Raw genomic sequence first — 22154 nt, 5'->3', positions numbered from 1 at the left:
CTCTTGGTGAGGTTTATTCCTAGGTATCTTATGCTTTTGGGTGCAATTGTAAAGGGGATTGACTCCTTAATTTCTCTTTCTTCAGTCTCATTGTTAGTGTATAGAAACGCCACTGACTTCTGGGCATTGATTTTGTATCCTGCCACACTGCCAAATTGCTGTATGAGTTCTAGCAATCTCGGGGTGGAGTCTTTTGGGTTTTCTATGTAGAGTATCATGTCATCAGCGAAGAGGGAGAGTTTGACTTCATCTTTGCCAATTTGAATGCCTATTGTTTCTTTTTGTTGTCTGACTACTGAGGCTAGGATTTCTAGTTCTATGTTGAATACCAGTAGTGAAAATGAACATCCCTGTCATGTTGCTGATCTTAGGGGAAAAGCTCTCAGTTTTTCCCCATTGAGAATTATATTTGCTGTGGGCTTTTGGTAGATGGCTTTTAAGATGTTGAATAATGTTCCCTCTATCCCTACACTCTGAAGGTTTTGATCAGGAATGGATGCTGTATTTTGTTAAATGCTTTCTCTGCATCTATTGGAGGATCATATGGTTCTTGTTTTCTATTGTTGATGTGATCTAAAACATTGTTTTATGAGTGTTGAACCAGCCTTGCATCCTGGGGATAAATCCCACTTGGTCATGGTGAATAATCTTAATGTACTGTTGGATCATATAGCCTAGTATCTTGTTGAGAATTTTTGCATCTGAGTTCATCAGGAATATTGGTCTGTAATTCTCCTTTTTGGTGGATCTTTTTCTGGGTTTGGAATTAAGGTGATGCTGGCCTCATAAGATGAGTTTAGAAGAATTCCATCCATTTCTACCCTTTGTAATAGCTTTAGTAGATTAGGTATTATTTCTTCCTTAAACGTTTGATAGGGGATCCCTTGGTGGCTCAGCAGTTTAGCACTTGCCTTAAGCCCAGGGCGTGATCCTGGAGTCCTGGGATCTAGTCCTACATTGGGGTCCCTGTATGGAGTCCGCTTCTCCTTCTGCCTGTGTCTCTGCCTCTCACTCTCTCTGTGTCTCTCATAAATAAGTAAATAAAATCTTTAAAAGAATTGTTGAGTAGCCCAGGTGGCTCAGTGGGTTAGTGCCGCCCTCAGCCCAGGGCATGATCCAGGAGACCCGGGATGGAGCCCCAAGTCAGGCTCCCGTCATAGAGCCTGCTTCTCACTCTGCCTGTGTCTCTGCCTCTCTCTCTCTCTCTCCCCCTCTGTCTGTGTCTCTCATGAATAAATAAAAAAAAATTGTTAAAAAAATAAGTAAATAAACGCTTGATAGAATTCCCCTAGGAAGCCATCTGGCCCTGGACATTTGTGTTTGGGGAGGTTTTTGATGACTGCTTCAATTTCCTCCCTGGTTATTGGCCTGTTTAGGTTTTCTATGTCTTCCTGTTCCAGTTTTGGTTACTTGTGGATTTCCTGAAATGCATTGATTTCTTCTAGATTGCCTAATTTATTGGTGAATAGCTGCTCATAATACATTTTTGTATTGTTTGTATTTCATTGGTATCGATTGTGATCTCTCCTCTTTCATTTGTGATTTTATTAATTTGAGTTTTTTTTTCTCCTTTCTTTTTAATAAGGCTGGCTAATGGTTTATGTATCTTATTAATTGTTTCAAAGAACCAACTCTTGGTTTTGTTGATCTGTTTACAGTTCTTCTGGTCTCTATTTCATTGAGTTCTGCTCAAATCTTATCTTCTCAAATCTTATCTCAAATCTTATCTCTCTTCTGCTTGGTGTAGGTTTTATTTGCTGCTCTTTCTCCACTTCCTTTAGGTTGAGGTTAGCTTGTGTATTTGAGTTTTTTCCAATTTTTTGAAGGAGGCTTGTATTGAGATGTATTTCCCTCTTAGGACTGCTTTTGCTGTATCCCAAAGATTTTTAACAGTTGTATGTTCATTTTCATTCGTTTCCATGAATCTTTTTAATTCTTCTCTAATTTCCTGGTTGACCCATTCATCGTTTAGTAGGAGGCCCTTTAACTTTTATGTGTTTGAGTTTCTTCCAAATTTCTTCTTGAGATTCAGTTCTAGTTTCAAAGCATTATGGTCTGAAAATATGTAGGGGACAATCCCAATTTTTTGGTTTTGGTTGAGACCTGATTTGTGACCTAGTATGTGGACTATTCTGAAGAAAATTCCATGAGCACTTGAGAAGAACGTGTATTCAGTTGTGTTCAGGTATTAAGTTCTGTATATATCTGCGGTATACCATCTGGTCCATTGTATAATTTAAAGCTCTTGTTTCTTTGGAAATGTTGTGCTTAGAATATCTGTCGATTGTAGAAACTGCTACAGACACCAAGTAAAAGTGTATTATTATCTAAGTATGTCTTAACTTTGGTTATTAATTGATTGATATACTTGGCAGCACCCACATTAAGGACATAAATATTCAAGATTGTTAGTTCCTCTTGTTGGATAGATCCTTTAAGTATGATATAGTGTCCCTCTTCATCTCTTACTACAGTCTTTGGGATAAAATTTAATTTATCTGATATACAGATGGCTACCCCAGCTTTCTTTTGAAGACCATTTGAATGGTAAGTGGTTCTCCAACCTTTCATTTTCAGGCTGTAAGTGTCCTTAGGTCTAAAATGAGTCTCTTGTACACAGCAAATAGATGAGTCTTGCTTTTTTATCCAGTCTGAAACCCTGTGTCTTTTGATGGGATCATTTAGCCCATTCATGTTCAGGGTTACTATTGAAAGACATGAATTTAGTGTCATCCTAATAGGTATTCAGTCCCTGTTTTGTGGATTATTTCTTTAGGCTTCCTCTTTCTTTTACAGGATCCCCCTTAATATTTCTTGCACAGCGGTTTTGGTGGTCATATATTCTTTCAAGATCTGCCTATCTTGGAAGCTCTTTATCTCTCCTTCATTCTATTCTGAATCAGAGCCTTGCTGGATAAAATATTCTTGGCTACATGTTCTTCTCACTTAGTACTTTGAATATATCCTGCCAGCCCTTTCTGGCATGCCAGGTGTCTATGGAGAGGTCTTCTGTTAATTTGATATTTCTCCCCATATAAGGTATGGATCTCTTGTCTCTTGCTGCTTTAATGATTTTCTCTTTATCTTTGGAATTTGTAAGTTTCACTATTAAATGTCGAGGTGTTGAACTTTTTTTTTTTAATTATTTTTATTTTTATTTTTATTTTGGGGGCTGGACCTATCTATCTCCTAAATCTGAATGCCTATTTCCCTCCCGAAATTAGGGAAGTTATCAGCTATGATTTGTTCAAATATGCTTTCTGGTCTTCTGGCCCTCTCGGCGTGTTCTGGAACCCCAATTATACATCAATTCTTCCTTCTGAGGCTCTCATTTATTTCTCTTAACCTTTCCTTATGGTCTTTTAATTGTTTTTCTCTTTTTACCTCAGCTTCCTTCCTTGCCATCACCTTGTCTTCTATGTTGCTCACTCTTTCTTCTCCCTCATAAACCCTCTCCCTCATTAACCCTCATCGTTTGGATCTCCAGTTCGGATTGCATCTCATTAAATTGATTTTTAATTTTGGCCTGATTAGATCTAAATTCTGTAGTCATGAAGTCTCTAGAATTCTTATGGTTTTTTTTTGTTTGTTTGTTTTGTTTTGTTTTTTTTTACAGAGCCACCAGTAGCTTTATAACTGTGCTTCTGAACTGGCTTCCTGACATCAAATTGTAAGCCAAATTCTGTAACTCTGTGGCAGAGAATACTGTTTCTGATTCTTTTGTGGTGACTTCTTCCTTATAGTCTCTTTGTTCAGTGCAGAGTGGCTATATGAGCAGGTTGAGTCAAGAATATCAACCATGACATAAGTAAATTTCACCCTAGATGATTCTGATGAGGTCAGAGATCAGAAAATAAAAACAAAGGTCAGAACAAAATAAAACAAAAGGACCACCAAAGTGAAAAACAAATTTTAAAACAAAGTAGTAAGAAGTAAAGGTCAAGAATCCCAGAGAAGAAGAAGAAGAAAGAAAAAAAGTAAAAAAAAAAAAAAAAAAGAGAGAGAAAAAAAGCAAAAGTAAAGAGAAAATTAAAAAAGGGGGGGGGGCTGGGAGATGGTGGTGGTGAAGAAGTTGTAGTGGAAGGAGAATGTAGTCTACCTAAGGTGTTCTAGAGGGTGATCCTCTTGTTTCTGAGTATATTAAGTTCTGTGTGTTAGAAGATGCTCAGTCCCAAATTTATATAAACCAGAAATACTTGTAGAAAGCCCCAACATTCACCACCCAAACATAAATGAGATAAAAGGGGGGCAGATTGGGAATGAAGAGAGAATATAATCTCACAGAATGAACCAGCACGGTATACCGCTTGGTTCTGGGTGCATGCTGGTCATGTTTTAGAAGGTATTTACTTCCACCATTGTAGAACAAAATGAAGCAGAGAAAACGAAAAACACAAAACAAAAAAGCATATCGCATATATCTCCCAAAATTGAGTATGTTGAAGGTAATCTAGAAGTGGAAATATATGTAAGACTTGTAATTGTAGAAATATGAAAGTCAAAAAGGAAAAAAACTTCAAAATGAAGAGGTGATAAAATATTGTAGTTAAGGTGGGAACAGAAAAAAATGGAGATTTATAGTCTGATATAAAAACAAGTTGTAATGGAAAAAGGAAAAAAAAAGGGAGGGGTACCGTCTGCTTCTATATACTGTACTCCCTCGACTTTCCCTGGAACTTTACAACACTGCCTGGTCAAGAACTTGCTCGTCCCCTGTCCTTCCAGCTGGTCTTCTGGGGGAGGGGCCTGCTGTGCTGACTCTCAGGTGTGCACCTGGGGGAGCTGCCCTGCCCTCTACTGGGTGCTGAGCTCATTGGGAGCTGTTTATTCTGTGAGGCCCCTGTTCCTGGGGCCCCGCTCCATCCCAGGCACAGAGTGACACCAGGAGGAACAACCCCACTGGCGGTGGCCAGCTCTCCAGCTCTGGAGTCAGCTCCCCCAGTAACTACCGCAGCTCCCAGTCCATACTGGCCTAGGTGTTCTGGGGCTGGGCGGGGGGGGGGGGCGGGGGGTGGGCGCTGACCTGCACAGCTCCGGGGTGCCCGGCGGCAGGAGCATCCTCGCTGTCCTGTGCCCTCCCGGCCTCCACCTGTCCCGGGGGGAGCGCAGGCTCCTGGTCTGTGTCCCCTGGCGCCCTGGGCTCCGGGGCCTGCGCTGTTGGAATTGCTCCCAGGGTGCAGCTCCCGAAGGCAGCAGGGCACAGCCCCCTCCGCCCGGAGCCCCCGCCTGACCCACCGGCTTCTCCCTGAGGCCCGGCCGGGTGCGCTCCAGCCCTTTACCGAGCTCGGCCCCCAGTGTGTGGTGCACTCTTCCCCGGGGCGCCCTTCCTCTGTTAGTGACTCTGGGAAACTGGAGGCTTCACTGCCCCTCCTGCGGTTCTGCCCAGTTTCCCTGCTGAGCATCTTTCCATCTGGGAAGAATCCAGTGCGGATTTCTAAAGTTCCTGCTTCTCCAGGGCTGGGCTTTCCTGTCCTGGAGGCTCTTGCCACCCAGCTTTAGTCTAGGGATATTTCTAACAAAATGCATATATGTGACCAAAAAACATGTATAAATTCATTAAAGAATTTTCAGTAAACACACCAAACTGCTAACATCCTGAATGCCCATCAGCAGAGTGAGCTGCCATATATTTATATAATGGAAAATGCCCCAGCAGTGAAAATGAATTAATGATAGTTACACATGAGAGCATGGACCATTCTCACATATATAATACTGACTAAAAGACTTTAGTTACTAAAACACTGTATCATTCAAATACTCTTCAACAGTTACAATTTAACTATAGTCTTAGGAGCTAGACCAAAAAAATATAGCCCCTACTCAGAAAAGGAAAAAAGTCTGTTTCACAAAGAAAGTGATAGTTGAAGACTTAAAATGAACACTGGGCTGGTGTGTTGAAGGACTACTCTGATGGTGCTCCTGGCAAGTAGTAAACAGTTTAGTTCCTGAGCAGTTACAAAGTTGAGATCTTTCCTGTTGGCATTGAGCTCTGAAGACTGTCTTTCCATTCTACTTCTTAGGACTGAAGACAGGAGATCAGTTCACTGAACAGTGCAAATTAAACTCTAGGCTTATTTTATTTAAATAGGCTAATGAGAAATGTGATATTTCCTGTTAACCTCTGTTACTGCTTAGGGAAAAGACATATATGGTGTGAAGGTGTCTTTGCTATTCCTCTCTACTTGGAAATGGCTCCATTTTTATTACTTTATGAAAAATGATTCCATTTTTATTACTTTAGAATAAGCTTGCAGGGGATCCCTGGGTGGCTCAGCTGTTCAGCACCTGCCTTTGGCCTAGGGCGTGGTCCTGGAGCCCCAGGTCGAGTCCCGCATCGGGCTCCTGGCATGGAGCCTGCTTCTCCCCCTGCCTGTGTCTCTGCCTCTCTCTCTCTCTCTCTCTCTCTCGTATGTGTCTATCATAAATAAATAAAATCTTTTTTTTAAAAAAAAAAAAGCAAGCTTGCAGATATTCTTGAATATAATATTTAACCCAAAAGAATATATTTATAATAAAACATTGCAGAGGAGAAAAAAAAAGTGGGAGATCCAAAGATAGATGCTTATCTTGTGACAGCATTCTCAGCTTCATAGGTATCATTTATATGAGTGTAAAAAATCAGTCCTGTTGAACCTGTGCGAGTAAAACAGACAAGTTAGGTTTTTGCCATGCCCCTTCTCTTTTGCCTCTTTTCAAAATACTTCATGAAAGTCTGTATTTTTTTACAAAGGCTTTAAGTAAAATTATTGCAAAATGCAAACAAAAAATCTTTTGGAACTCACTGTTTTTTGTTCACAAAAGAAATATAATAAAAGTCTGAAGCTAATCAGTTGGAGACCACAGGAGTAAAAGGTAGGAATCTAGGGGAAGGGGGAAGATATTTCTGTGTTAACAATAATTTTAGGACAAAGCAAGATTAGTTGGATAATCTGATATTATTTAATGTAATTTAAATGCAATTAATAAAGTTGATATCAAATTAGACTTCTCAATATTATCTTCTTATCTAGAAATCTACCATGAGGATTATTTCACTTGCTTTGAACTAATGGAAAGGAATTTTATATGTAAGGGGCACCCTTTTTTAAACTTATAGTATGTAACAAATTATTAGCATAGTCACTGTATACACTAGCACATTTCATCATTTGCACCATCTTATCTAGTGATTATAGTTTATCTTTTTCACCTTGTACGAAATCAGTCTAATCATAAATATAAGTTTTAACTTAATTTTTTAAATGCAGATCAATTACATTAACATATACAAAGCCAGGACAATTATTTTACAACCTCCAGAAAAATTAGGTCACTTTTCTGAATTCTCAGTTACAAAAATAGCAGTCAGAGAAATAAAGCGAAATGGTAGATTTGAATTTTTTTTCATTTTTCTAACATGAAAAGTATATATGCTTTTATTTTTATTTATTTTTTTAAATAACCCAAAAGAATTTGGATTAAAATCTTTTTTAAGATTTCATTTATTTATCAATGAGAGACAGAGAGAGAGAGAGAGAGGCAGAGACAGGCAGAGGGAGAAGCAGGCTCCATGCAGGGAGCCCGACGTGGGACTCGATCCGGGTCTCCAGGATCAGGCCCTGGGCTGAAGGCGGCACTAACCCGCTGAGCCACCTGGGCTGCCCCGTATATATATGCTTTTAAATCAGGGAGACAAAACTATCTGTCTTTGCCAACTATAACTGAAAAAGGTGGCGTTTTATTTTTTATTTCACTGAATCAACATGTATTCATGTTAATTCTGGCTACTAAAAGTACAAAGGAAGGATACCTAGTCCCTCATTTCAGCAGGAATTTCCTAAATAGATTTTTTAAAAAGATTTTATTTATTTGAGAGAGAGAAAGTGTGTATGTGTGTGTGTGTGTGTGTGTGTGTGTGTGTGTGTGTGTGTGTGTACAGCAGTGGGGAGAGAAGAGGGAGAGGGAGAGAGTCTCAGGCCAACTCTGCATTGAGCTCAGATCCATACGCGAGTCTCAATCACTTTTCCCAGAGATCATGACCTGAGCCAAAAATCAAGAGTCTGAGACTTAACCAACTAAGCCACCCAGCCATTCTCTAAGCAGATCTCAATAGTTACCATCTAGCAATCTGTTATATGCATCCAGTTTTTACATACTTACGTAAATGCGTAGTGTTTCATAGGTTACAAAAATGTGATTAGGCCATAAACAGGGTACACCCTAGAATAAAGAGTCTGTTAAAGCAATAGAATCATATTTGCTATTCTTAGACACAATTATTAACCAATAGTGTATGACAAAACAGCATATATAATTGCTACTAATTTTAACTTGCAAAAATAAACATTTTTGGTAAAGAAGATGGAAATAATATTAAAGTTATTTTTATATAAATGCTTTTGAAAATCAGGGTTGCTGGGTAGCTCAGTCAGTTAAACACTAGTCTCTTGATTTAAGATCAGGTCAGGAGCTCGGTGTCTTGAGATCAAGTCCCACGTGGGATGCAGGAGCAGGGAGGAGTCAACTTGTCCCTCTCTACTCCTTCTCTCCTCTCTCTCACTCCCTCACTCATAAATGAATAAAACCTTTTTAAAAAAATCTTTCCCCATCTTTATAGTTCACAAATAAAATTATATTTATATATATATATGACATACAATGTAATCATTTGATACATACGTTGTGTTAATTAACTTAATTGTTATAATCATTTCACATTTATTATCATGTAATTACTATGTGTCATGAGAATATTTATTCTCTTAATAAATGTTATACAATATTTTAAACTATAGTCACCATACCGTACACTAGTTCCCCAGAACTTATTCCTCTTACAACTGAAAGCTTATATCCTTTGACTAGCATCTCCTTATTTCCCCATTCCCCAGTCTAGTTAACTATTCGACTCTGTTTTTATCAGTTAGACTTTTTTTTTTCAAATCTCTTATGTAACTGAGACTGCACAATATCTGCTTTCTTCAGTCTGGTTTCTTTTATGTAACTTTGTGCCTTCTCAATTATTATCCCTTACCCCCTCTTATCCCTATGGGTATTTTCACTTTAAACATTTTATTAAAACACTCATTTGGCTTCAAATCTTTGGAATTGGTGTGACCTATATTTCTTTCGAATGTTCAAAAAATCATTGTCCATCACATACATTGAACATTCTGTTAACTGGGATACAATAGTAAATTTTCTGAGTGTCTGGAAAAATTATTTTCATGGACATGAGACATATGGGAAAATATAGGTTGAGTCTTCGTCTCCTGGACACAAAAAGGTGACTAAAAATGTTGTTCATTTGTTCTAGAGTTCATGCTGTATTTGACTGAGATCTCTTTCGGAACACTTATTTTTTTTCTTCTCATGGTTAACCCTATTACCATGCCAGTTGAGACCTGGTTGCTCAGGGACGCTAAAATTTCCTGTTATACATTTAAAAAAAATCCCCTATTGCACATAAAAGAGTAGAAATGCTTTAATATTCGTGACATATCCCTGAGATGAAAAGAGACATTTTAAATATTGTTTATTTCACAGTATTTCAGTATTTTTCCTTCCTTTTGGGCAATACGTCAGTGAGTAATCTTGGTTAGTATATAATCAGTCATGAGCAAGTATTTTAACTTTTATTTAGGAAAGTTGAAGCTTTTAGTAGATATGCATTCAAAAACACCCTGTTTAAAGGTATTAAACAAAAGAAGCACTTCTATTCACTAGAAAATAATGTATTAGCACTATTCTTGGTGAAAAGAAAGTCAAAGCTAATGCTGAAATACAAGGTATTTTAGTTTTCTGTGATACAATAAAATGTGTATTTGTACTTTAACCTATACTTTCAAAATGATTAGAAAATATTTTCACTGCATAAAGATATGATGGTATTCTAGCTTTGGAACAATTCCAGGTTTCCCAGTATTAGAAGATGATTCAAGCCTCCACTAATTCTCCTTACTCAGGACTGTATGAATTTAAGTTACAAAATTGTATAATATTGCTATTGGTTATTGCATTGGGACAAAAATTCTGATAAAATGGAGAGTATAGTTTATTTTTGAGAAAATACTGAAGTGACATTCTCAGAATGATGTTTGAGGGACTTAAGGTCTAGTTATTAACGGCTTTAGACCTCTCTTCTCACTTCTGCTCCATTTGATTTGTCTTTGTCTATTCCATGCATCTCCTATAATATCTGAAAATTAAAAGCTGCCGCCATATAATTTCATATATAGGAAATCCTAAATGCATTACCTGAACTTTAAACTGAAGTATGTAATATTATAAAATGCCTTTATTTCTCATTTAAGATATTATCCTTGCTTCCTTTGTCTGGCATTAAAGGTCATTTGATGCCAGAATAAGGACTTCAGTAGTTTTACTACCCAGGACTTGATACTGTGAGTAGTTACTTTTTCATCTGTGAAAAGGCAAGACCTACTTCTTGCTTTTCTTTCAAACACACTCCAGTGATCCAACAACATTTCCTTCTGCAGAGTTCTATTTGTCAGCTAGCCTTGTCAAATATTTTGTGGAAGAAATGTTCAGTTTCCTGAGAGTAATTGAAAACTTCAAGGCACATGTTTTCAGATATAGGAGTCATCCTCTGCATCTACAGCAGGCAGAAGTTATAATTCATTACACTGGGGTGTTTACAGGCTTGTTTCCTACAGCTGACCTTTTCTAGTTACTTACTTTTCTTTCAGGCATATCTGAAATGTAATAAACACATTTATTTCAGTCTTTGGTTTTACAAAAAATCTTAAAACAATGCAGGGCACATATGCCTCAAAAATGGATGATTTTTAACTTCAGGTTTATGCATGGTGAAAAAAATATACATTACAAGTGTCATCCAACAAATTAAGCTAACTGATTTTTCAGGTTAATAAATAAGCTTAATACCTAAAGCACAAAGTTCAGGGATTTTGTATAAAGGCCAAAGCTTACAAACATTTTCGAGAAAAAGTCTTGTCTTTTCATGTATATTCCTTATGTAAATTGACCAGTTCTTTTATTCCTTCAGAAACCTAAGTACTTAACCCAAAGCAGAAGCCTTTCTCTATGTGCTTTCACTTACCTTTCTATATAAGTCTCCTGATAAATATATTTTATATGATGCCTTTCTGGAGCACTATATAAAAATAAATTATTCAAGAGGAGGAGTCAAGATGGCAGAAGAGTAGAGGACCCTAAGCTTGATTCATCCTGGGAACACAGCTAGATAATTATCAAAACATTCTTAACACCCAAGAAATCAATATGTCTGAGAGAACAAAACTGAAAGTCTACAAGTAGAAAAGTGACCCTTTTATGTAAGGTAGGAGTATGGAGAGTTGATATGAGGAGGATATAACTGTGAGTACTGCAGTAGAGAGGGAGCTCTGCTTATGGAGACTATCTCAAAGTATGATAAGTAGTATAGCACAAAATCTGAAATTTATAAGCCTGTCACCACCAGGGTCATACCTGGTTTAGAGGTGCTCAGGTGGAGAAGTGAGGCAGAGACCCAAGAGTGTACAATGTGGTCTGAGGATCCCCTGGGTTGCAAAAAGAACTGATAATGCCATCATGCTTCCCTGTTCCCAGGCATAGGAGTGGGGATTCCAGCCGAGAGTAATGAACCTGGGTACTGGTTCCCTAACATAAACTCTGAACCATCATGTGATGGTTTCACATGCCACCACTTTCCTGCCTCCAGCTAATGATAGGCAAAAGCATAGCAAGAACCTCCCCAGAAGATCAGCACAGGTCTTGCACCACAGGAGTCCCTAAAATTTGGAGTTTTGAACCCCAGTCCTGCACCTGAGATAAAACGGTTCAGACAAAGGCAAGGTGAAGGCAGGGATCTGACAGGAGCCAAATACACAGGAGGAGTTCTGATTGCTCTTCTGTGAGGGCTTCTTGAAAAGTGGGGACAGGGACACAAACTCTCAGCCCCTGGGCTAGACTATTTTCACCCCACTCATCTAGAGCTGAAAGTCTTCAGGGAGCAAAACAGTGTCACTTAGTGGGGGCTGAAGCCACTGACACCAAGCTCCATACCCTGTGCCCAGAATGTTCATCTCCACTAGGGCAAGTCCACCTGAGAATCAGCACAACAGGCCCCTCACTGCAGAAGACCAGCATAAACATCTCCTTTGTGCCAATCATAGAGTTGCAAAGCTTCAGCTCTAAGGGAAATAGGATCTAGTTCCATTTATTATTTTTCATTTTTTCTATTAACTTTCAAAAAATATCATTATTTTTAAAAATTTATATATATACATATATATTTTTATTTTATTTTATTTGGATATAACTTCTTTTAACAAGCAGACTAAAACACACCCAGGATCCAGGTTTGTTTTGTGTTTTGTTTGTTTTGTTTTTCTTTTTTCTTTTCTTTTCTGGACAAAATGACTAGATGGAGAAATTCACTCCAAAAGAAAGAAAGAACAGAAAGTAGAACTCATGGCCAGGGATTTAATCAATATGGATATAAATAAGATGTCTGAACTAGAATTAAAAACAATAATTATAAGGATACTAACTGGGCTTGAAAAAAAGCATAGAAGACAGAAGAGAATCCCTTCCTACAAAGATAAAAGAACTAAAATCTAGTCAGTCAGTGTGAAATTCAAAATGCTATAACCAAGATGCAAACACAAATAGAGGCTATAAAAATGAGGATGGGTGAAGCACAGAAATGAACCAGTGATATAGATGATAGAAACTATGGGAAATAATGAAGCTGAAAAGAAGAGTGAAAGAAAGGTAATGGATCAAAGGTTGACTTAGGGAACTCAGTGTTATTAATATATAATAACATTTATATCATAGGAGTTCCATAAGATGAAGAGAGAGAAAAGAGGGCAGAAGGTTTATTCAAGCAAATTATACCTAAAACATCCCTAATCTGGGGAAGGACACAGATATCAAAATCCAGGAAGCACAGAGAATTTCCATTAAATCAAACAAAAGCTGATTATCACCAACGCATATCATAGTCAAAGTCACAAAATACACAGACAAGGAAAGAATTCTGCAAGCAACAAGAGAAGGAAAAATTCTTAAACTGCAAAGGAAGACAGATCAGATTTGCAGCAGATCTGTCCACAGAAATTTAACAGGCCAGAAAAAGTGGCAGGATATTTTCAATACGCTGAATAGGAAGAATATGCAGCTAAGAATACTCTATCGAGCAAAGTTTTCATTCAGATGGGAAGGGGAGATAAAGAGTTTCGCAAACAAAAACTAAAGAATTTCATGACCACTAAATCCAGCTTTGCAAAAATGAATAGGGGGAAAAAAGCACAAAAAGCAACAAAGACTAGAAAGAAACAGAGAATATCACCAGAAATATCAACTCTACAGGTAACACAATGACACTAAATTCATAAGTTTCAATAGTCGATCTGAATGTAAATGGACTAAATACTCCAATAAAAAGACATATGGTATCAGAATGGAGAAAAAAAGAAACCAAAATCCATCATTACATGCTGCCTACAAGAAACTCATGTTAGAATTAGAGATCCCTTCAGACTGAAAGTGAGGGAATGGAGAACAATCTGTCATGCTACTGGATGTCAAAAGCAAGTCAGAGTTGCCATACTTACATCAGACTAAGTAGATTTCAAACCCAAGACAATAACTAGAAATGAAAAAGAGCATTATATCATAATTAAGGAGTCTATCCATCAAGAAGATCTAACAATTATAAATATTTATACTCCCAATTTGGGAGCATCCAAAAGTTTAAATCAATTAATAATTAAGATAAATAAACTCACCAATAGTAATACAGTAATAATAAGGAAATTTAACACCCCATTTACAGCAATAAACAGATCATCTAAGCACAAAATCAACAAGGAAGCAATGACTTTAAATGACACACTGAACCAGATAGACTTAACAGTTATATTCAGAACATTTTATCCTAAAGCAGCAGATCCATAGTATTTTCTAGGGCACATGGAACATTCACCAGAGTAGATCACACACTGGGTCACAAATTAGCCCTCACAAGTACAAGAACTTTGAGATCATATCATGCATTTTTAGACAAAAATGCTATGAAACTTGAAGTCAAGCACAAGAAAAAATTTGGAAAGATAACAAATATATGGAGGTAAAATTATATCCTATTACAGAAGGAATAAAGCAACCAGGAAATTAAAGAAGAAATTAAAAAGGACATGGAAGAAATGAAAATGAAAACACAACAGTCCAAAACCTTGGGATGCAGCAAAGGCAGTCCTAAGAGGCAAGTATATTGCAAAACAGACCTATCTCAAGAACCAAGAAAAGAAAAGAAAAGAAAAAAAAAAAAAGAACCAAGAAAAGTCTCAAATACACAATCTACCCTTACACCTAAAGGAGCTAGAAAAGCAGCAGCAAATAAAACCTAAAGCCAGCAGAGAAAAGGAAATAATGCAGATTAGCGCAGAAATAAATGATATAGAAACAAACAGAGGGAGAGGGAGAAGCAGAACACCTGCTGAGCAGGGAGCCCAATGCGGGGTTTGATCCCAGGACCTCAACATCATAATTTGAGTTGAAGGCAGATGCTTAACTGAATGAGCCATCCAGGCACCCCCTCTATTGGACACTTAAAGAAGGATTAATACCTATTCTCAAACAGTTCCAAAAAATTGAAACAGAAGGAAAATTTCCAAACACACTTTACAAGGACGGCATTACTTGATTCTAAAACTGGAAAAGACCCTACAAAAAAGGAGAATTACAGGCCAATATCCCTGATGAACATGGATGCAAAAATTCTCAATAAAATTATAGCAAATTGAATTCAACAGTCCATTAAAAGAGTTATTTGCCATGATCAAGTAAGATTTATTCCTGGGCTACAAGGGTGGTTCAATATTTGCAAATCAATCAATATAATACACCGTATTGTTAAAAGAAAACATAAGAACCCTTTCATCATATCAATAAATGCAGAAAAAGTATTTGACAGAATACAGCATCCATTCTTGATTAAAAAGCAAACAAAAAAACAAGACCTCAACAAAGTGGGGATAGATGGAACATATCTCAACATCATGAAGGCCACATATGAAAGACTCACAGCTAATATCATCCTCAATGGGGAAAAACTGAGAGCCATTCCCCTATGGTCAGGAATAAGATTAAGGATTTCCACTCTCACTGTTACTATTTAACATAATAGTACTAGAAGTCTTAGCCTCAACAATCATACAAAAAGAAATAAAAGTCATCCAAGTCAGCTAGGAAGTCAAACTTTCACTATTTGCAAATGACATGATATTCTATGTGGAAAACATGAAAGACTCTATCAAAAGATAGCTAGAATACACACATGAATTCAGCAAAGTCATGGGACACAAAATTATACCTGCAAATCTATGTACATGCAAAAGAATGAACCTGGACCACTTTCTTACACCTGAAAAAATAAATTCAAAATGGGAAAAAGACCTAAATGTGAGACACAAAACCATCAAAATTCTAGAAGAGAACACAGGCAGCAAGTTCTTTGATTTCTGCTGTAGAAAGTTCTTTCTTGACAAGTGTCTAGAAGCAAAGCAAACAAAAGCAAAAATGAAATATTGAAAACTCATCAAGATAAAAAGCTTCCACACAGCAAAGGAAACAACACAACTAAAAGTTAACCTACAGAATGGGAGAAGATATTTGCAAACAACATATTTGATAAAGAGTTAGTATCGAAAGTATATAAAAACTTGACAAACTCAACACCACAAAACAAATAATCTAGTTAAAAAATGAGAAGACACTAATAGACATTTTTCCAAACAAGACATCCAGATGGCTAACAGACACATGAAAAGATTCTCAATATCGCTCACCAGTAAAATACAAATCAAAACCAGAATGAGATACCACCTCACACATGTCAGAATGGCTAAAATTAACAACATGAGAAATAACAGGTGTTGGAGAGGATATGGAGAAAGGGGAACCCACTTGCACTGTGTTAGGAATGCAAACTGGCACAGCTACTCTCCAGAACTGTATGGGGGGCTCCCCAAAAAAACTAAAAATAGAACTACCCTCCAATCCAACAGTTACACTACTAGGTATATATCCAATATACAAAAGTACTAATTTGAGGATGTATAATCATCCCATGTTTATAGCAGGATTATTGACAACAGTCAAACTATGGAGAGAGCCCAAATGTCCATTGAGTGATGAAAGGATAAATAAGATGTGGTATATACAATAGAATATTACTCAGCCATCAAAGGGAATGAAATTTTGCCATTTGCAATGACGTGGATGGAACTAGAGTATATTAGACTAAATGAAATAAGTCAGTCATTGAAAGACCATGATCTCACTCATATGTCGAATTTAGGAAACAAAACAGATGAAAATATGGGAAGGAAGAGAAGGGGAAAAAAGGAGAGAGGGAAATAAGCCATAAGTGATTCTTAATGACAGAGAATAAACTGTGGGTTGATTAAGGGACATGAGTGGGTGATGAGTTAGATGGGTGATGGGTATTAAAGAGAGCACTTGTTATGATCAGCAGTGGGTGTTGTAAGTGATCAATCACTGAATTCTACTCCTGAAACCAATATTGCACTGTATGTTAGATAAAATTCAAATAAGAATTAAAAAATAAAATTGGAATAAAAATAAATCAATTACGCTATAGTTGACATGATGCCATAGGCCCAAATTAAACCTTATAGTCAAGACATTTAACAGTAAAATAAAATACATAAATGAGTGAGGTATTAACTTTTTTAAAAAGATTATTTATTTATTTATCTATTCAATCATGAGAGACACACAGAGAGAGGCAGAGACATAGGCAGAGGGAGAAGCAGGCTCCCTGCAAGGATCCTGATGCAGTACTCGATCCCAGGATCCCAGGATCACGACCTGAGCCAGAGGCAGAAACACTCAACCATTGAGGCACCCAGGTGCCCAGGTATTAACTTTAAAAACTGTAAAACTGACAACTCAACTGTACTTAATATTTTTAAAATATCCATAATATCTCAACCACATGTATTCATGTGTATATATATGTATATACATATATACATGCATACACACATACCTCATAACTAGCATTCTTGTATACTAAATTTTGGGGAACAAGTGTGAATGTTTTAATTTCTATGCATGTGGTCAGGGCTTTCTGAGCAAAGATAGTTGGTTCTCAGTTAAAGGATGACTGAAGAGTAGCCCTGAGATAGGGAGCTCAGAATAGATGCTATGAAAACTTTCTTTTTCTCTCCCAGAGGCACTTCTTTACTTAGGAAACGGTTCTAAACTTTGACTTCTGTAACTATTCCTCCCCAAACAAAGACTGAGGCTCTTTCAACTTTAATCTACTGATAGTACACTGGAGGTTTGTGGGTGTAGGTATGTAGGTTAAGCATAGGAAAGTGTGTTCTGTAAAATTTCAGTTAAATCTCAGATGGCCTCAATGGGCCTGTAATCTTAGGGATGTCACATTTACACATATTTTTTCAGTAGTATGACTTTTTCTCCCAGTCTCCTACTTCCTTTCCTCAATGTAGTGTCCTTAATCTATGAATATCCTTGAATATCCTTGAATATCCTTGAAGCCTTCTCTCCTGTGGACTGCATTTTTTTTTTTTTAAATCAAAGAGGAGGACTGGAGGGAGGCTGTAACAGGATGAATCTGCTTCTCCCAATTGGGATAAGGCTGCAACATTAGAATGTACTATAGACCAGATTCATTGTATTTTATAAAGATTTATCTTCTGCTACAGCTATGAGGGAATATTTCTTGGATTTTTCACTTTGATAATCTGGTGGGATTCCTAGAAGTAAAGCCAATGAATATGACAAGATTCCCTTAGAACTGAGGACCTATGAGTGTCTGACTCAACCTAGTATACTTTCAACCTGTAGCAATTCATCAAAACTGCCATTTTGATGTCTCTAACTACATATGGTCCCAGACTCTTCTGCTCTAGTAAGCAGACCTCAGCTGTCTAGAGATACCCATCTTTCCAGATTTGGGATGATTTCCTTCCAATTTCAGGTCTTTGATGATTTTTTTAAATTTTTTATTTATATATTCATGATAGAGAGAGAGGCAGAGAGAGAGAGGCAGAGACACAGGTAGAGGGAGAAGCAGGCTCCATGCCTGAGACTCAATCCCGGGACTCCAGGATCGTGCCCTGGGCCAAAGGCAGGTGCCAAACCGTTGAGCTACCCAGGGATCCCCCAGGTCTTTGATGATTTTAAGAAAAATGGCTATTCTGAATTTTTCTAGCTTTTTTGGTTATAAGGATGCAAGTGATATCCTTCCAAGATCTTTACATGTTAGTGCTGATGTCCAAAGGAGCTTTAAGTACCAAATTTGAGGACGAGGACAAAGGTTTCAGCAAGGAGAGTGCTGCTAGCATATCCTAGAGATTATGAAGCACAAATTCCAACCTCTAGAAACCTAGTTAATATTGACTAAGATGGGAAAATAAGGCAATTGAAAAGAAAGGGAAATTCTGCAGAGCAATATAAGATTTAGTTAATATACCAAGGCAAGGTATAATCAAGAATATGGAGTTATCTAATGAGGAAAGCAGGACCAGGGATTTTTGTGAAACTAGGGGTATCCAGTGGAATCTGCCCCTTCAAATGCCTCATCCTAAGATTGATGAATGTAGACGATTCCAAAAAAAAGCCCAAACATTATTACAGGAGCCTAAAGTAAAAGATTTTGCCTTAACTGGTCTTTCACACTAAAGAACTATCACTTCTCACTCATCATACCCAGTAATATCCAGCTTGATTTATTATAGCCTACTAGCTTAGCTTCAACATTTATGTTCATCTATGCTGTGGACTTTAACAACTGATTTATTTATTGTTTCATGTTATCTTTCTTATTCAACAAATATTCTCTATTCTATAGATTGGCCTCACTCTGTTTTTTTTAAATCTAATTTTAGACACATTCAGTGATGTCAATTAATTTACCTTTTAAGGAACCACAGAATGATTAGAGACATCATGAAAGAAGTTCAATAACCAAAGTACCACTTCTCATTTTTTCCATGTTATGTCAAATTAGGTGGGAGAAAAAGAAAAAAATTCACAGGGGTGAATAAGTTCTTATTTATATGCAGACAAATGAAGAAATAGATTATTCACTTACTAAGGTCCAATGAGAGAGAACCTAGGACAGTAGAACACTTTGGTCTAGGTCTCAAGTGCACAGTGGTTTCCAGTTTTGATGGCTATTTGGTTATGTTTAAAAAATGTCCTGTCAAGGAACTTGGTTGTTTTTGAATCCTAGAATTTCTGAGTGGAAGGCAGAATCAGCTTTACAGATTCTGAATAACATACCCTTCAAATACTTGATAGAAGGCATAGCTGAAGGTTATTTTAAACATCAGGTATTTTACTGTTATAGTCGTGATTCCATTGTCATTTATTGAGGTTATTAAGTACCTTCCATAAATGACTTTAAACATTTATATGGTATTATTGGAAATTTTATGTTATTTTATAACTTGTGTTTCTCCTCCAATATTTTAATGGTGTCAGCTCTTCTTATGCTCCCAATAGCCCTACATCCAGGGAATGATACATCTCCTTTAATTCCATATTACAAATTAATTGAACCATAAAAATAAACCTCATTAGGAAATAATATAACAGCAAAATTAAAAATTTACGTGAGAACCTAAACTCTTTCTTTTAAAGAACATTAATATTTATAATTGTATATAATGTCTTTATCAGTTGAACTGATCATAAAAAAACTCTTTCATTTTCCTTGAAAGAGTCATACCTCCCCCTTATCACTTGACTGAATGTAGAGAGCATTAGGAGAAAGATCAAAAGTGCCTCTGACCTACAGGTTAGGCACTAGGATATGTAGTCCACACATAATGGTTCCAAATTCTCAAATGATTTTATATATATGTATATATATATAAGCAAACTCATACAAATATATCTGTATACAACTATAGGCCCATCAATATTATGTATATGCATTTGCATATATACAATGCATAAATATGATAAAATAGTCATAAAATATTTATTTGTAATATTTATAAAATTCAATATTCATAATACAGGACTTGATATGATAATGAGTATGATATACACACATGAATTTTTACCTGGATCCCTATTTTCATTTTTCTAATGTCTACCATTACCCCCCACACACCAAGTTTATTCCATATGAATATTTTCAAATGCTGGTGATAATTCTGGTATATCATATATACATTCCAGTCTACCAAAGAGGCACCTTTGTGCACCCATGCTTTACAAAGTAAAACTAATGAAATCCTTCTGCATTTTTCTCTACGCAGAAGTTCTATTGGACACAGGGTAAAATAAAATTCAAAATCTGAAAATAGTAAGATATTCTCAGGCTGTTGAATACCCCTCACTCTTTGTCCATTGTTTTTTTTCAATTTTTTTAAATAATAAATTTATTTTTATTGGTGTTCAATTTGCCAACATACAGAATAACACCCAGTACTCATCCCATCAAGTGCCCCCCTCAGTGCCCGTAACCCATTCACCCCCACCCCCTGCCCTCCTCCCCTTCCACCGCCCCTAGTTCGTTTACCAGAGTTAGGAATCTTTACGTTCTGTCTCTCTTTCTGATATTTCCCACACATTTCTTCTCCATTATTTTTAAAGGTTTTTAGTCCTTTTGGTTATAGGAAACAATAAAAATGTCTTCCTTTCTCCAATTATAAGAAAGTAATAAATAAAAACAGAGAAAACTCACAAGTACATCTAGGATGATAACCAGCTTTCCAAGTAGACACATGATAAAAGTTGAATTGCGTGCTTTACCTTTACCTGTAAAAGTTGGGGGAAAAAATTTTAAGCAAATTAAACTGGTAAATTTTCCAGGAATGGTTAGACACGTGGTTCATAATACTGTTTACAGAGTATTTCTAATGTAGAAAAACTTTAAAACAATTTAAAACCAAATAAAACATTGTTATGTTGCCACCCCAATCCCTCATATGCCTGTAAGGCCCATGGTCTTCTGCTGACATCATCAACCTCAATTTCCTCTTCCTCTGATGCAATTTTGGCCATGCTGATCTTTTTGTTTTATGGATATGTTAGCTTTCCCCAATCTTAAACCCTTTGTACTTGTTTGTTCCTTCTGCTTGGAACTTTCTTACTATGGCTAGTTCCATCATTGAGATACAGTCATACATGCAACTTTCTGATCCCTTTATCACCCATCTAAGGCCATTAGAGTCTTGGTTTTATTATTTCCTAGTACTTGCTAGATAAGCATCCAATGTTTTCACATGGGATATTTAATTATAGTTAGAGAAGTCTCTAAGCAGTTGCTTAAAACTGGTGAGTAGATGTTAACATAAGCCTCATGAAAGCAGAGGTTACACAGTATTGTTCATGGTTACATCCCTGGTGCCTGAAGGGGTACTCTGCACAAGCTAAGCACAGAATAAATATTTGTTAATAAATGAATTAATTAGCAAGCTATAGGATTCTTTTTGATATTTAAACTAAATAGACTGTATTAGAGATATGTACATAATGTTTTAAAAAGTGGAATGTTTTTCCAGGCCTGTAAGATATGCCTGAATGGGATAAAAATCTAGAGAATATTTGATTTGATACTAAGTGGAGCAGAGGATTTTTTGAAAGTTAAAGTAGGAAAGGCAATCATCCAAGTTTCTGGAATTCCATACGGTAGCTAGAATTATCACATGGAAACACAAATGTGATCAAATTTCCACTGCACTTGACACATAGCAATAGCTTCCAAACACATTTAGAATGAATAACACCTTCCACACAGGAGTCCATCTGATCATTATCTCAATGATAGCACCCCCTGCTGTGAGGCTGTGTATACAGAACTCAACTTGATGTCATTAAAATTTGAAATATTTCTCCAATTTCCTTCTAACTACATACTCTCCAAGAAACTGAACTGAAACCAGGTAATTTTTCCTCAAACTTACTTCACCACACCTCCCATGATTCAAACACTACAATGATATCAACATTCATAATATGGCAGCCTCATTTCATACCATGCTTCCCTCAACTCTCTCTACTACAGTAACCACAGCCTTTTTCAGTTCCTATGCTCCCTTTCTGTCGCAAGACCCATGTGTGGATAGGAATTGCTTCTTATCGTGCTTCCTTAATGCCTAGCACAGTGCTTA

Source organism: Canis aureus, chromosome 9 (assembly GCF_053574225.1).
Source record: "Canis aureus isolate CA01 chromosome 9, VMU_Caureus_v.1.0, whole genome shotgun sequence".
Taxonomy (NCBI): domain Eukaryota; kingdom Metazoa; phylum Chordata; class Mammalia; order Carnivora; family Canidae; genus Canis; species Canis aureus.
Note: the sequence above shows the minus strand (reverse complement) of the source record.